Source organism: Leopardus geoffroyi, chromosome B4 (genome assembly GCF_018350155.1).
Source record: "Leopardus geoffroyi isolate Oge1 chromosome B4, O.geoffroyi_Oge1_pat1.0, whole genome shotgun sequence".
NCBI classification, from domain to species: domain Eukaryota; kingdom Metazoa; phylum Chordata; class Mammalia; order Carnivora; family Felidae; genus Leopardus; species Leopardus geoffroyi.
This window is the reverse complement of record NC_059341.1, coordinates 112,722,777-112,740,094: the sequence shown is the minus strand read 5'-3', so window position 1 is coordinate 112,740,094 and position 17,318 is coordinate 112,722,777.

Genomic DNA, 17,318 nt, shown 5'->3' with positions numbered 1-17,318 from the left:
TTCTCTCCCTTGCCGTGTATGTCATATCCCCTTCATCTTTTTTTTAACTCGACACTAAGTACTTTTAGAATTTTGCTCCTCCTTCTCACCAATGTTTGTGGAAGACTTATTCTTGGTTATCTCTTTCATGGCAGACTCACAGATCACCTCGGTTAGTTATTACACTTAACTAATATTTTACAACCAATAATATATGGTTATTACACAAGCCATTTTTTTTAGTTTCCAAAATTATGCAGTGGCAACTATATATTGCTTTACACACTTATCAAAACACTGTTCACTATAGTCTCTGTTTTTTAATAAAGATGGCATGGGGCGCCTGGGTGGCGCAGTCAGTTAAGCGTCCGACTTCAGCCAGGTCACGATCTTGCGGTCCGTGAGTTCGAGCCCCGCGTCAGGCTCTGGGCTGATGGCTCAGAGCCTGGAGCCTATTTCCGATTCTGTGTCTCCCTCTCTCTCTGCCCCTCCCCCGTTCATGCTCTGTCTGTCTCTGTCCCAAAAAAAATAAATAAACGTTGAAAAAAAAAAAAAAAGATGGCATCTGCATTGAAGATTCTCCTCAGTTATAACAATCTCACCAGTCATTCCATACCTATTAAAATAGGCCTTGTAACTACTCGTTGCCTTCCCAAGTACTGTTCGTAATGCTGCGCAAATTCCCAATGAACGTGAACACATCACCAAGGACTGCTACTAGGCAGGAGAGTAGAGATGGATCCAAGCAGATCCATTACTGCTAGTGTAAAAGTACCTGCCCTCCTGAGGGTGAGTCACATATTAAGACCAATCTATTTTTATGTCTTTACTTTTACAGCCCAGATGAATTTGTTATAACCTTATTATAATAATTTGGACCCTGTTGTCTAAGCCCATTATACACCATTGTTAAGATAGAAGTCCTTTGGTGATATGGAAAACATCTAAATATATTGTCTTTGAATGCTGACTAAAAAATATATAAAATAGTTTTCTATTTTTGTAAGACAGCCAACTGCCGTCTGTTATGATACCCCATTTCGTATCAGTGGCTAAGAGAATACAATACCTAGATATTTCTTTGATCTACCTTTGCCTTCTGTCTTTTTGCCAGAGCTGCAAGTATTTCTCAATTGTATTGGAGAGAGAGGGAGAGAAAGAGAATCCGTGATCTGTGAACATACTCTCAGGTGGCACAACCCAAGCTCTGGTGCTGCTTTATTTATCACAGAATTCAATAACAGTAACAATTACTCCCCTATCTGAGGTCATGTTATGGTCACCACTTCATAAAATATTCTTGAAAATTCATCCTCATTAACAGACATGTAATAGTCACCCCTTATGTGTAATACATGATGTTAGGTAACAGGGTGGCTGGGAGTGGGGGGGGTGGGTGTGGAGAGGACTCCTACAAAGAAAAGTAAAAGTTTCATTATTTAGCAACTGGAATTTGAGGGTTAGATGTGAGTGTGTAATCTCAACATTGCCCGACCTGTTAATATAACTGCAGCTGGAAGAAATCTGGATTCTCCAAATCCAACTCCATTTTACTACCTATTGCCTCCTTATCACAGGCCACCAATCTTGATCTCCTTGATTGATCACATAGTTGTAGTGTTTTGGATGAAACCAACTTGAACCACCTGGAAAAAAAAAAAAACCACTTTTGGTCTTACAAAACTGTTCTTATTTTAGTCTCAAATATTTCATAAATTCATCTATATAATCTTATTTAAGCTGCTTTAAGTATTCCCTTTTTTCTGTGATTTTCCCCTTCACAATACACCATGCAGAGTTTTAGTCTGGTTAAATTGTTTTAGTGTAAAAATATCATTTTCTGACATATTTATACAGACTGTAATGAGACTGTAGTAGAAGTCTCTTTTTATCAATGATAGAGAGCTACCTGTTCATGATAATACTAATAAATACTTTTTAAAGTATCAAATCATTTCTATTCTCATACAGTTAGAGCCATCACTTTATAGATTAATTTGCTGGGTAGAACATTTCCAGGGACTGCTGTTTATTGCTGATAAATATACCTTGCTTATTTAAGCTCTTTACCTTTCTCTAACCCTGCAGAAAGATTTTCTGAAGCCAGAAGCTTTAGAATGACATAGGCAGGCAATGTGCTGAAAGCATTGGACACCCTCTTATTGGAGGCACCATGAGCAGATAATAAAGCAACCACTGTAACTCAAGGTCAAATGATCCTTAATCTAAAAACAATCTCTAAATGACATAAGAGGGGCTTTAACCTTAACATCCACTGCATTTGAGGCACTATTTCATCTCTCTGCAGAGTAAAGTCAATAATATGAGAATCATAAACCGAGCAGGATTGCAAATCCTCTTATCCTACCCGCTGCAAGTTAGTGGGAGAAAGCATTGTTTCGAAATTTCACTAATGCGAAGAAATGAGAAAATAGTTCATAAGGTGATTATTCAATATAAGCATTGGTCAAACAATGGTGTTTAATGGGAATTTTTTTTTTTCTCTGCTTGCTTCCTGGATCCTCCATTTAACATTCTAAGAAACCATTCTGATGGAGAAAGTCAAAGATATGCAAAAATAAAGTGAGGCTTATTAATCGTTTTGTCAGTGGAAAACTTGAATCCTTTATTAAAGAGAAGTTTCCTAACTTTATGCCTTAATTACTCAATATCCAAACAAGTTAAATTCAACAACTCACATCTCTGTATTGAGTTTTATGCCTCATAATACTTTATATTCATAATTTTCCTACAACTAAAGGGAGGAAGCAGTCATTTGGATAATATAAGAAAAGATGGAATTTTAGTTTTAATTTGTTAGAAACAAAAGATTTGTAGAATAATGCTTCTCAAAGTTTAATATGCACACAGATCACCTGGTGATCTTGTTAAAACTCACGTTCTGATTCAGCAGGTTTGGAGTGGGGCCTGAGATTTTGCATTTCTAACAAACAACTAGAGAATGCAACTCTGCTGGTCCAGGGCTCACACTTTGAGTTGTAAGATTATAGAATTTTGTGTTACTCCTGTGCGGATTTTAAAGAGAGGGTGGGGGTGCCTGGGTGGCTCAGTCGGTTGAGCGCCAGACTTCAGCTCAGGTCATGATCTCACGGTTTGTGGGTTCAAGCCCCGCATCGGGCTCTGTGCTGATAGTCCAGAGCCTGGAGCTTGCTTTGGATTCTGTCTCCCTCTCTCTCTGCCCCTCCACCACTCACACTTTGTCTCTCTCTCTCAAAAATAAATAAACATTAAAAAAATGTTTTTTAAATAAAGAGAGGTTGAAGGTAAAGGTATGGAATGGATTTTCTGGATTTTCTCATTCTTTGCTCTCATTTGTATGCATAGATAGGTCCAACATTTTTTTAAAAGCAACCAGGGAATACATGGTTTAACCTTCCTAAAATATAAAACACAGTGCAAATGCAAGATGAACACTGTTATGAGTTATACTAAGCTTTGTGTCAACATCTAATACACCTTTTATTAATTCATGGACTACTAACTTAATCTTCTCACTGTGATCAGTCAACAAGTAAAGTGTTCTCAGATTGTTCAGGAAATACAAATTTAAATGCAACCAATCAAAATATTCACTTAGGTTCCACTGAATAGTTTATAAACAATAGAGTAAAAAGATTGTTTTAAATTGGAAATGCACTGAAAACAAGATTTTTCTTTGTTGAGCTCAGAAATTAGCATATTTACTTAAAATGCTGACAAAGGCCTTGGACAGGCCTGTTGACTTCACTAAGAAGTTCAAATTATGTTAAAGCCTTTAATAAACTCTGGGGGAAATTCCACTGCCATACAATGAAATTCCATTACGTATGACTTATTTTTGGCTCTCCAGTTGATAATAAAACATATCAAATGGCATTTTCCTTTATTTTTTTCCGGAAGCTTGGTTATTGTACTACCATTTATATATTCTTTAGGGAGAATGTTTTTATTTAAAATGATTTTTAATTTTGTTCTTCAAGAAGTACTAAAATATGTAAATTTTGTTATTATAATGATGTCATAATATATTAAAAATTATGTATTAGCAATTACCCTGCTTAATGATTTCCATAAATATTCTGCTATTTATAGGTTAAAATGCCAAGGAATAACTTTATGGCAGAAAAGATTCATTTTTCCAAAGCCCTGTACATAGTTAGCATCTAATATATATTTATGTGTGAACTGTAGTCTGATCCTTTGATGATTGATCAGGAAATGAGCCCTTGCCAGACACTAAATCGGCTGGCACCTTGATCTTGGACTTCCTAGCCTCTAGAATTGTAAGAAATAACTCTTTGTTTTTTAAGCCATCTGGTCTATGGTATTTTTTGTTAGAGCAGCCCAAACTGACTAAGATACTTGTAAAGGCCCAGGCATTTCAGATCAATTCAGGACAACCCAAAGTTTGACTTTGCCCTCTGCCTAATTCTGATTTTACCCCCCTCCCCACCTTGTTTTAATAGGAGCTTATCCCAAGAGCCCACCCAACCTGGCACAATAGACATTGTCATCCTTGTCTTACAGATAAGGAAGGAAGCAAAGGCTCAAAGACCCTGAGTGACTCACCCAAGGTATGGCGGTTTGGCCAAGTCATGGGCTGAGTCCTACTCATTGCAAATCCCAGTTTTTCTACCATGAAACTGTTATCTCTATGACCTGTGGGATCTGTGAGATGGATTTTAACTGTACGTGAGGGGATACAGTCAACTAAAGAAGCCTGAAGTCCCCTTAATTATTTTATAAATGTTTGGTGCCCATTATCCCCTTTCTCCGTCTTTACCATAGGAAGTGCAAATGAAACTGATACACACTGAACAATGACATCCTCAGGCATGCTGCTCCAAAACTCTCACATCAAATTCAGAAGGTCATCATCTCCAGGAAATATGGCTGCAACGAGAGGGCAGATATTGAGATAAGAGAAGAGGCTGAGGCAAGGCCAAAGGCAGGCATAAAGGCCGGCATTATCCCTAAGGTAGGGCCAGGATTCACAAAGAGCAGAGAAGGAGTAAGCAAGGGAAATATATGAGACTGGGGTAGTGGTAGGGGCAGGATAGTGTGGGAGCAAATGATAGAGAAAGAGGCAGAAGAAGGCAGAGATAGAGGCCCTTCTTCCTGGATGTCTGCAGCTTTTCTCTCTGTGAGCCTTCAGATCTAGCTTCAAAAGAGATCTTCCCTTACTACTGCTAAGCCAGTTTCCACTTCTCCAGTTATCCTGCTTTAGCCCTTAGAGATAGGAGAGTTCTTAATGTCTCCACATGGAGCATGTTCTATAGATGTAGATAGCTTTGAGTATGTTGTGGTGTAGTGAGTCAAACCAAACACAGGACACAACTCAAACATGCTGTGGATCTCCATTACAAAAATAGTTCTAAAAATTTGCAAACCCAATCTATGGGCCCACTTCTTTTAAGTATTATTTGATAGTATACAATCCCAAAAGAACAAGAAAACAATGAGAATTATTTCCTTGAATTTGTCGTAATAAAATTTGATCAGTTTTTTTAAAGAGTAGAATGTGTTCACTGGTGTACTTGTCAGCCTGTTATAGAAGATGTTAAATGGAAAAAAATTGAAAAAGAAAAACAAAGAGGCGAACACCCAGATGCAACTCTAAGTATGTGATCAGAGTTGCACATACCTAGTAATTCACAGGAGAAAGTAATCCAGGAGGCAGTAGAATATAGCTCTTAGGTTCCTAGTTGCTTGAATAACAATATATGAAACATACCATTTGATGTTCATTTGAGAAAACCAGCACCACTCCTGGTCATTATTATATCTTGGTAAAATAAGATTCCTAAGTGGCACCTTTTATGGAATGCACCACATTGTGCAAAGGGGGAAGCATTTTGCGTCAAGAAGATATGTACCTTTGCAAAATCCCCAAATCAGTGGTGGCAGAATGATAAAGAACATCTGGGTAGAGATGAAAGGATCAAAATGGTATTACTGTTGAAGCGGGGGAGGGTGGAGGCCAGGTTTGGTAAAACAACCATTCCAGAGAGAAGAGAAGAATGGACCATCACATCCTGACATCGATCACAAATCTGGCACAGAAACAAAGGCAAGATGCAGAAGTGATGAAGGATTGTGCTTATCTAGACATCTCCAGGAAGTCAGTCAGCAAAAGTAAAGCACTGGATACATCTTACTGACAACCTCATCTTTTAGAAGGCAGAAAAAGCAATGAGGGGAATTACTCCTTAGGACCTAATTCTGACAAGCAAGGGGAGTATTGGTTGGCAAAGTGGAAATGATAGAATCCTTGAGGAAGAAGGGGAGAACCAGTGTATTATCTTACAGTTTGTGATAGCCAAGGCTCTGAATCCTGAGAAAATCTAGATATATGGCCTACACTAAATGAAGACAGATTTCCAGAGGTTCAAAGAGAAGATGGGCATGATCTTATGGCCAGAGACTGGGGAAGCAAAGGACTTTAGTCCTTTAAACACACAATTCTGAGAAACTGATCATGAAGGTGAAGGAGAGGCAGCTAAAGAAACCGTTCTGGCAGCTCAAGAAAAAAGGAGACATTTTAAAGGTGTCATTTATAAAGAATGGAAGGACCAACATGTAACCATAAACAAATAAAAACTAATACCAAGGGAATAAAGTAAAGTTTCTGAAAACTTCCAAGCAAGATGAAAATCGCTTTTCTAAAGTTCTGCAGGGAGCAACAGAAAGGTTTGGGGACAATAGTATGAAGTCTTCAGAAAAGAGGCAGAAAGCAAGGCTTCTTAGCTCTTTTCTGTATTGTGGCAGGCCTGTTTCTTTGTCTGTCCTGCAGCCCTCCTCGTGAGGTTTTAATGGGTCTGTTGGCCACAGTGCTGGGCCTGCCCTGGCCACAGCTATTGAACATGTGATCAAACCAGGCCAGTCAGGTGCTCCTCATGAGTTTTGGTACATGGATACTGAGAGAGAAAGCATTTCTCCTCCTTTGGTATTTAGATCAAACCCAGTAGCTATCTTCTCTACCATGTGGAAAGCTCATCCACAGAGGAATCAAAACTCAGGTATAGCAAGAAATCTCCTCCTGATGACATCCTCTGAATCCCTGAAGCCAGCCATGATTGAAACAAGCTTTACCCCTAAATCCCTTGTTATGGGAGCCAAGAAATTCCTTTTTATCCTAAGAGACTTTAAATTGAGTTTCTTGTATTGTAATCAAGAGAGTCCTGACTAATACATTAGTTGAGAAGTTTAATTATCAGATTAGAAAAGAGAAAGCAAATATTAGGAGGAGAAAATTAAAGTCCAAGCTAGATAAGGAGGTTGAAAAAAAATGTACCTTTCAAAGGACTTTGGTTCCATTCCATAAAACCAAAAGAAGGCTCAGATGACATCAGCGAACTGTAAATAGTCATCTTTGAAGAATTATGGGAACAGACATCTTGCTGGCAGGTGGGAAAAGGGCAAATAAATGTTTCCATTTTCAAAAAGGTGAAAGAAGTTAAATTCTTTAAACTATATGCCAAAGAGATTAGATGGATCCCTAACAAAATGTTAAAGTATAAAATGTGGGTAAATACTTAGGAAGCAAAGAGGTAATCATTAGGGATGAGTACAGGTTCAGGAAGTTCAATTCATGCTGGGATTATATCATTTCCTTTTTGAACTACATTTACCAGAGAGATCCAGGGGAATATTCATTATGCCAGGTACTGTGGGAGGCACTACCCTGATATAGTAAAGTATTATGTGTGATGGTTGTAGTCATAACTGGTTTGCTTTGTTAATTATAATAATATCCGCTATGCATTGACAATCTGCTTTGTCTCAGAATACACACACACATATTTGCATGCATGGACAGCACAACACACATACAAAAATATGCGTACACATGCACAGTATGCACAAATATACAAACATATACGCATAAATGTGCACACCCACCTATACACATAATACAGACATACACACATGCACATATGTACCTAAACATGTCACTTGCGTACACATTGTGTACACACATACACACAAAACATTTATACAATACATATACACATGCATTTACACATACACACATATATACCCACATGCACACACACCAGAACAAAAATCTAGTGTGGGCCATAAACAACCCCATGATACCTAGAAAACTGGAGTTAGGCAATTTGTCCAAGGTCACAAAACTAGTAACAGCAAATCATGAGTTTGAGCCTAGAATTTTCTGACTCCTAAACCAATATTCTTTGTCAACAATGGGTATCTATATGTACTGTTACATAATAAATGCTAACTAAAATTAAGGGATGGCAAGCTGAGGAGAGGCCTGAAGTATCTTGGGCCTCTTCAACTTTCGAATATTTGAATGACAATAGAGATAGCATCACAATCAAATCTGAAGGTAACTCAGAAACATATGCAATATGTTGTTGAAAGAATTGGAATCTGAGCAGGAAATGATAATAAAATATAATAGAGAATTCTCAGACATGGGCTACACAATAGTAGAAGTTTAAGGAGAATTTTACTTGACTCTGAGCTCAAGGAATTAACAGTGAGAAGTTGCTGCTAAGGGAATGAACTCATCCCTAGGCTGCATTGACTGCAGAATGAAGCTCAGAAGGAGGGAAGAAATTATCATTTTCAGACCTAAATTAACACATTGACACTTACCCAGAGGATATTGACCATGATAATGAAGACCCTAATCTTGTCTTAGAATCTTACAATGGTTTCAAGAAAGGTGACCACTACATTTGCTTACAGAAAACTTACACTTTGGGTGTGTGAGGAAAATTCACGATACAGTCCTTCTATCATCCAGAGAGCTTTAAAAGGCAAGATAGGAATTAATGGAAAGAATCTGTGAATCACATTTCAATACAATATAAATATGAGGTTCCTGTTAAAGCAGAGATTAAATGCAGTGCCGTAGAAAACAGTGGTTAAACATTTTAGTAATATGACGATTCCCTGGAATAAAGGTAGTCGGAATCACTGTGGGAGACATCATTTTGCTCCTGAAAAGAATCACTTGAGTGGTGAGTGGGCATCCAATGCCCAGTGCCCTAAGAGTTCCCCCAACAAAACCCATTAAACAATCTCTATGGAAGGAAATGGTTCTATTAACACAGGAAACCCATGGTTCTCAAGAAACTCAGATCCTGGCTTACATGTCCCGAGATTTAAATTTAGGGAAATTTATAAGTGAGGACTACAGTGACTTTGATCCCAAAAGGAGAATTCATCAGGAGGACAGGAAGAAACCATTTATTGCTTTAAGCACAGCACGTAGGATATTTGTGAGGAAGACGTCGTTGTAGCACCACGTATGGCTGAGACTGAAAGCCCCTTGGATGGTAGCTTACTGGGGGCTGTGTTTAAAGAATAATCAATGAAATACATGCGCAACAAGCTTGACCTCCAAGTATAGCATGCCAATTTGACTTGTGCGGGGAGATGTGCCAACAAAGGCATGATCAAAGGAAGGGAACATCAGTTCATGTGTGCAGACACATCTTCAGCAGAACACCATGTGACAGACAGCGGTAAAGGCAGAAGAGAACTGAGCCTCCTCACCATTCTTTCATCATCTCGACCAACAGAAGCACAACCTACTGCCTCTCCTTCTTTGCATTGATCACCTTCGGGGATTTCTGAACGACTGGAGTGCGCGATGATCAAAGGGGAGATGTTCTTCTGTTGTTATTAAGGATAGGTGGGTGCTTGTCTGCACAACATTAGAAGAGCCTTCACTCCCTATCCAATATAAACTTTGATTCTTCTAAGTACAAAAAATGAATATTATAGGACTAAAGAAACAGAAACCAGTTAAATGCTTGTACACACATGCTATTATTTTCTTATTAATGCAATGCCCAACCATACTTACTATTATCCATACTGTTTTGAGACCTTAGTCTGAAACTGGAAAACTTTAAGTGTTTCAGAAGTCCTGAGTCCTGGGGCGCCTGGGTGGCGCAGTCGGTTAAGCGTCCGACTTCAGCCAGGTCACAATCTCGCGGTCCGTGAGTTCGAGCCCCGCGTCGGGCTCTGGGCGGATGGCTCAGAGCCTGGAGCCTGTTTCCGATTCTGTGTCTCCCTCTCTCTGCCCCTCCCCCGTTCATGCTCTCTCTCTGTCCCCAAAATAAATAAACAAAACAAGTCCTGAGTCCTAAGCCAGTGTTTCCTACTCATTGTGGCAGGTGAACAAGAGAGGGTGTCTGCCTCTGGATTCGTTTTCCACTGCTACTGTAACAAATGAACACAAACTATGTGGTTTAAAACCACATAAATTTATCTTCTTATAATTCTGGAGGTCAGAGGTCTGAAATGTGTCTCAGGCTAAAGTCAGGGTGTCAGGAGGGCTGCATTTCTTCTGGAGGCTCTAAGGAAACATCCATTTCCTTGCCTTTTCCAGCTTTGAGAGACACTCACATCCCTTGTCTTGTGGCCACCATCAGACAAACTAATCACATTGATCTCTGTCTGCTTCCTCACATCTTCTCTCACTCTCCCAGATTCCTTTTCTCCTTCTAGGGATCCTTCTGATTACACTGGGCCCACCAGAATAGTCCAGGATAATTTCCCCATTTCAAGATCTTTACCTTCATTACATCTGCAAAATCTTTTTGCTATATAACATAGTCATGGCTTCTAGGGATTAGGACATGAGGCCACGATTCTGTGTGCCACGGAAACCTATAGGAATTCTGAGCTGTCACTACAGCAGTTGAAAAGAATGTCCTGTTGCCTTCTTTTTTTAACCTCTATCAAAGCTAAGAGGACAGATGGTTTAGCTTATTGGTGAAACATCCACAAAGCCTAATCCACTAGACCTTGCAGAAGAGAAAGTTTCAGGAAAATCTTTTAACAAAGACACAGATCTCCCAAATTCGATGAAACAGAGGGATACAGGGAACAAACACGATTGTTTAAAAAAAAAAAAAGTCTCTCCCTCAGTGTGGTTGTGCAGAAATCCTATAGAAAGATAACAATATCTTTGACTTACCTTTATTTGGAAACAGTTTTGATTTTATTATTTTTCTATCCCCATAAGAAATTAAAAGTATTATTCGGCAAGGAACCTGGGGAGTTCGGGCCTCTGTGGGAAAATTTCCCCCAAATCTCCTAGACCACTGCTCAGAAATTAATTAGGGAAGTAAAGAGGAAGTGACCTTATTTGAAAACCAACTTGATGAAGTGAGTCACAAAAACTACATCAAGAATAATTTTTTATTTAGTACAGTTTTATAAAAACGCTTACCTCTTTGGCAGGTTTCTCATTTCTGTTTCTGCCAGCTCCAACAATAGCCAATCCCATTTTTTTTTTTTTTTTCACTTCATTTTAATGCCAAAAGTCTTACCAGTAGTGCCTATTCCCACCCATGGCCCAACTTGCTTATTAGAAGTTGTAGTTACTGTATTTCATGTTCAGATAAACTCAAGTCTGAAAGTTGAAGGACATATTGACTGGAAGCCATGGGAACCATAAAACAAGGCATGTAAGGTTTTTACATTGTGGTTACCAGTGTATAAGGAATACACTCTGGATTTTCCCCAACCAGTGAAGACCAATTATTAACCCCTTGTCTAGAGGCAATTCAGTATCATTAGCCACAGACAATGAATGCCTACCATATTCAAAAAAGATACCTGGGGGGCGCCTGGGTGGTTCAGTCGGTTGAGCGTCGGACTTCGGCGCAGGTCGTGATCTTGCGGTCTGTGAGTTCGAGACCCGCGTTGGGCTCTGTGCTGACAGCTCGGATCCTGGAGCCTGCTTTGGATTCTGTGTCTCCCTCACTGTCTGACCCTCCTCCACTCATGCTCTGTCTCAGAAATAAATAAACGTTAAACAAAATTTTTTAAATAAGATACCTGGAAATGTCGTATATCCAAATAAAAATGGTATTCTTCTTATTGCGTATTACATATACAAATAAAATACAGTATTTTTATTATTATTATCTTATCCTGATGAAGCTAATATATTTCTTCTTGTTTTATCAGCAGAAAGTTGAGGTGGTTAACTTTCAATTTTAGCAATCAAAATGAGGAAGTCACCCTACATGACTCAAAAGAAAGGAGTAAGGCTGTTAAGTAGACACAGAGGAAATTAATCACAAAGCAATTACTTCTAGGACCTTTTATAATCTGTATGCATTACAAATCTTCTCATGGAAGGGTATCTAAGATTGCATGCTGTCAATGTAGTTTTTTTTTTTTTTCCTTCAGCAAATACTGAACTATTAACGAGTATCTTTTATTTAAGAATATATTTGCGGGGCGCCTGGGTGGCTCCGTCGGTTAAGCGGCCGACTTCGGCTCAGGTCATGATCTCGCGGTCCATGAGTTCAAGCCCCGCGTCGGGCTCTGTGCTGACAGCTCAGAGCCTGGAGTCTGTTTCAGATTCTGTGTCTCCCTCTCTCTCTGACCCTCCCCCGTTCATGCTCTGTCTCCCTCTGTCTCAAAAATAAATAAACGTTAAATTTTTTTTTAAAAAAAGAATATACTTGCTCTCTCAATGAATGAATGAATGAATGAATGAATGAATGAATAAGAATAATTTGTGAAAGTACAAGAAAAGCGATGTGATGTCAAAGGTAAACCCATGCAACCTCTACCTTCAAATTTGCTTCATTGATTCAGCCTATATAGCTGATATATAGCATTGCTGTTACTGGACTTATCTATATTCCCTCTTGCATTGTAGACAAGTAAGGAATGTCTTGCTCACCCTCTCCGTGGAAGGAGGGCTGATGAGGATAGTCTCCTCAGGGGGCACCTGGGTGGCTCAGTCGGTTGAGCATCCAACTTCTGTGCTGACAGGTCAGAGCCTGGAGGCTGCTTCGGATTCTGTCTCCCTCTCTCTCTGCCCCTCCCCCACTCATGCTCTGTCTCTGTCTCTCAAAATAAATGAACATTAAGGAAAAATTTTTTTTAAAAAGGACAGGCTCCTCAGCTGCATATCCACCTCATCTTTGACTGATGAATTCCATGAACAGCCTCTGAGCTGCAGGAGGGGTGCCATGTATCTATTATTTTAATTTAACAAACCTGTAATAACTGACTACTCTGGTAAGGATCTGAGAGACAGAGAAAATTAAAGACTTTTAAAAATTCTTTTTAAATTTATTTTTTATGTCAGACACCATGAAATTTACTCTTTGTGGTATACAATTCTGAGTTTTGACAAATGCACAGAGTGAGGTATCTACAACCAAAATCACGATACAAAATCATTCCATCAACTCAAAAATTTTTTCTCATGCTTTTCTTTTGTAGTCAGCTCTTTTCCCCCCACACACCCCACCCAGAGCTCCTAGGATCTACTGATCTATTCCTCCATTTGTATAGTTTTGCTTTTTTCATAACGTCATATAAATGGAATCACTTAGTCTATAGCCTTTTGATATCTCGCTTCTTTCAGTTAGAAGAATACATTTGTGATTTATCCATGTCGTCATATGTATCAATAGCTTTCTTAGGGTTTTTTTTTAGTTTTATGTATGGATGTACTACAGTTTTGTTTTTTTTATGGTAAGAATACTTAACATGATATCTGCCCTCCTAACAAAATTTTTAAGTGCACAATACAGTGTTGTTGACTATAGGTACAATGTTGTACAGTACATTTCCAGAACTTATTCATCTTGTTGAACTGAAATTTTATGCCTGTTGATTAGTAACTCTTCATATCCCCCTCCCTCCAGCCCCTGGCAACCATCATTCCACTCTTTGATTCTAAGAATTTGCCTTTTTAAGATACCTCATAGAAGTGGATTCATGCAGTATTTGCTTTTCTGTGACTGGATTATTTCATTTAGCATAATGCCTTCAATTATAAAATCATAATCATTTTTCAGAAAAGTATTATAAAAATCATAATTTTTTTTAGCACTTTGAGGATAAAATTTTACTTCCCAGTTACAGCACATTCTTTTTATTCCTATTTTTTCAATTAATTAAAAAATGTTTCATTATACTTCTTTTTTTAAAATTAAAAAGAAATATGCAACCATACACATACTACACTATCTGCTGTGTCTGCTACTACATGTTATCTTAGGCAAATTACTTAGCTTCATTAAGCCTCAGTTTTCCTAATCTGTAAAATAGGGAAATAATACTTCTTAGTTTAGATGTTTAGATGTCTCCAGACACTGTCGAATGTTTTCTGAAAGACAAAATCATCCCAAGGTTAGAACCACTGATTTAGGCAAATTGTTGGCTGTGGCTACTAAAAAAATAAATAAAATAAAATAAAATAAAATAAAATAAAATAAAATAAAATAAAATAAGAAAATTAAAAAAAAAACCCATGTTGCCCAGAAGTTTTGGGTGTTCTTTTTTTTCCTATATGCCACTTGCTAATTTATTATACCTTCTGTTCTGCCATCTTGCTTAAAATAGATAGACTACAGGAATTTTATTATCTGGCTGTTTTGGATGAAGCCTCAGGAAGGAATGTCTACTAACTGTTTCCTTAGCTTTTTCTTTTCAGTCTGTAAAAACAATGGTAAATTACTACAGTGATTTTTGCTTTTTCCCAAAAAATTCACAGATTGCACATACACATGTAAAGATCCAAGCTAAAAAATTTTTGAGTTTAAAGTGCTTTAAATACCGTCATGGATTTAATTTTACTCTTTGTCTTATTCCAAAAAGAATGTAACGCAATGATACATATCTTTTTTTAAAAAAGTAATTTTCATTAATATACTCTCCAAAAGTTAACTTATAGAAAAAACAATTTATAAAAGTATTTGATATTTTTAATTCTTGGGTATTTGACCTTGAAGTAGATAGTAACATCAGTGCATAAGATGATGTTGTACATCTTGCTTTTGAGTAATTGTTAGCCACAATGAGTTATTTTGCAATGTCTCAATCTACAAGTAAATTGTTATTTCTAAGAGACTACTTACCATAAGCAATCAAAGAATCTGTTTGTCCATCTGGTGTACTAACTTAGTAAAATATTAAGTTCTTCATTGTTTGTAAGGATAAAATCAAAGCTTACAGTCCACTATTCAAAAGGTTACTGAGGTCTACTTTTATTGCTATGAAACAATGTCTAAGAGATACTGTTAAGTGAAAAATGGAAGTCACCAAGGTGTTATATGTGTATGTACTTTTTTGTTTAGAAAAAAAAATATGCATGCATGCATGTGTAAGAATGAGCATAAGTATAGAAAGATACAAATCAAACTGAACTTAGGACAGGAGTTAGAGGCATGGGAGAGAACACAAGAATCTGGTGAAAATGAAAATTTCTTCAAAATGAGTATTCAAAGTTATTCCATATATATTTGCTATTTTTTTAAGTTTATTTATTTATTTTGAGAGAGAGAGAGCATGGGAGGGTAGGAGAGGGAGAGGGAGAGAGGGAGAGAGAGAATCCCAAGCAGGCTCCACACTGTCAGCACAGAGCCTGACACGGGGCTCAAACTCATGAACCATGAGATCATGCCCTGAGCTGAAGTCGGACACTCAACTGACTGAGCCACACAGACACCCATATATTTGCTATTTCTTAAAGTTTATTTAATTATTTTGAGAGAGAGAGAGAGAGAGCATGAAGCAGGGAGGGGCAGAGACAGAGAATCCCAAGCAGACTCCACACTGCCAGCAAAGAGCCAGATACACACAAACCAGGAGATCATGACCTGAGCTGATATCAAGAGCCGGATACTCAACCAACTGAGCCACTCAGGCACCCTGCATTTGCTATTTATATATAATTCATTTAAAACTAATTCCTTCTCTTCCCTACTTATGGTAAGGAAGGAAATATGCCACAATCCAAGTGGTCAAGAACTGTTGGGTTGGTTTAATATAGTTATATAGTGTTTAAAATGTGGTTCCTATGTATAGATTAATAACATATGCATCTAAAAAGGATATTAGAAAACTATTTCGAAAACCATTCATAATAAATATCTCTGGCTGAATCATGAGTACACTTTATGTGATTTTGCTTGTCTGTATTTTATTTTTTAATGAATATGTATTGCTTTTATAATGAGAGGCTGAAAATAAAGGACAAAGATCTGAGGAGTGGGGGATGGAATGAAGAAACAGTTGACTTTCCAGAACACTGGAAAGTGTATCAGAAAATGCTGTGTGAATAAGCATTCTTAAAATGTAAGATGAGTTTTGAAATTTGTCTCAGAGGTTCTTGTCAAGAGCTGCTGGAGGAACTGAGTCATACTTTCACAGGAATCTCTTGGTGAAGGAGGAGAATAAATTCCAGGAGATAAAAAACAGGTTGGTGGAAAATGGCTCCTGGGGATTTGTTCTCTTCTGGGTATGAGTTTTATTTCAGTTTTAGATTTTTGTATTATATATGGACATAGAAGTATACCCTCATCTGATCAGAAAGATAATTTGCACGGGATTAAATCCAAGAATTCACTTTCCTTGTGAATAAGTTTCCTGAGAACTAGTGCCACTCTGTTCCACTCATGCCACTAGTGCCATGCATAGACCTTATTTGGAAAACAATTGGTGTCCTAGGGAAGTAAACATAGCCCTTGAAGTTGTCTCAGGGTTGGACTCGATGCTTTCCTCGCTTGGTTATTCTCTTGCTGCACAAGCTGCGTTCCTTTCCTTGCCTTCAGCTCCCTCTCCTACTTCTCTTTCCACCTCCTCTAGCTGGCAAGCTCTACCAAAAGCTATGATTTTGAAGATTGTGTATGATATGTGAGCCCTCAAGCCCCTCAAAGGAGGTTTTTTAATGTACCTAATAAATATATAACCCATGCTTAATCTGTACTATTGTTTCTAATATCTTATCGTGTCTTCTGAACACCCTAATTACAAGACTAAAAAGTAAAGTCAAGGAAGGATAGAGAGTCATAAGAATGCTACAAAATCTAATTTGATTGTGGACTGCATTTGAATTTTTTTTAATGTTTATTTTTGAGAGAGAGACAGAGACAGAGACAGAGACAGAGACAGAGTGTGAGCAAGAGAGGGGCAGAGAGAGAGGGAGACACAGAATCTGAAGCAGGCTCCAGGCTCTGAGCTGTCAGCACAGAGCCTGATGCAGGGCTCAAACCCACAAACCATGAGGTCATGATCTAAGCCAAAGTCAGAGGCTTAACCGACTGAGCCACCCAGGCTCCCCATTTTGGACTGCATTTAAAAGAAGCACATACAGGAAGTTTTGGCTGTGGTAACCCCGTATGTACAATGTTAGATTCCAAAGTGATCTGTTGGACCACTGAGCAGAAGTTTCTAATCTAGTGACCTAGGGTGGATTCAAAGGCTCTAGAGTCTATAAGAAAGATATAAGAAGGTTTAGGAGTTAGTCACTAACTAAGAGTAGATTTGTGAAGAGATATTTTAGGGAGAGCAGCTTTGGCGCTTTGAATCTCCAC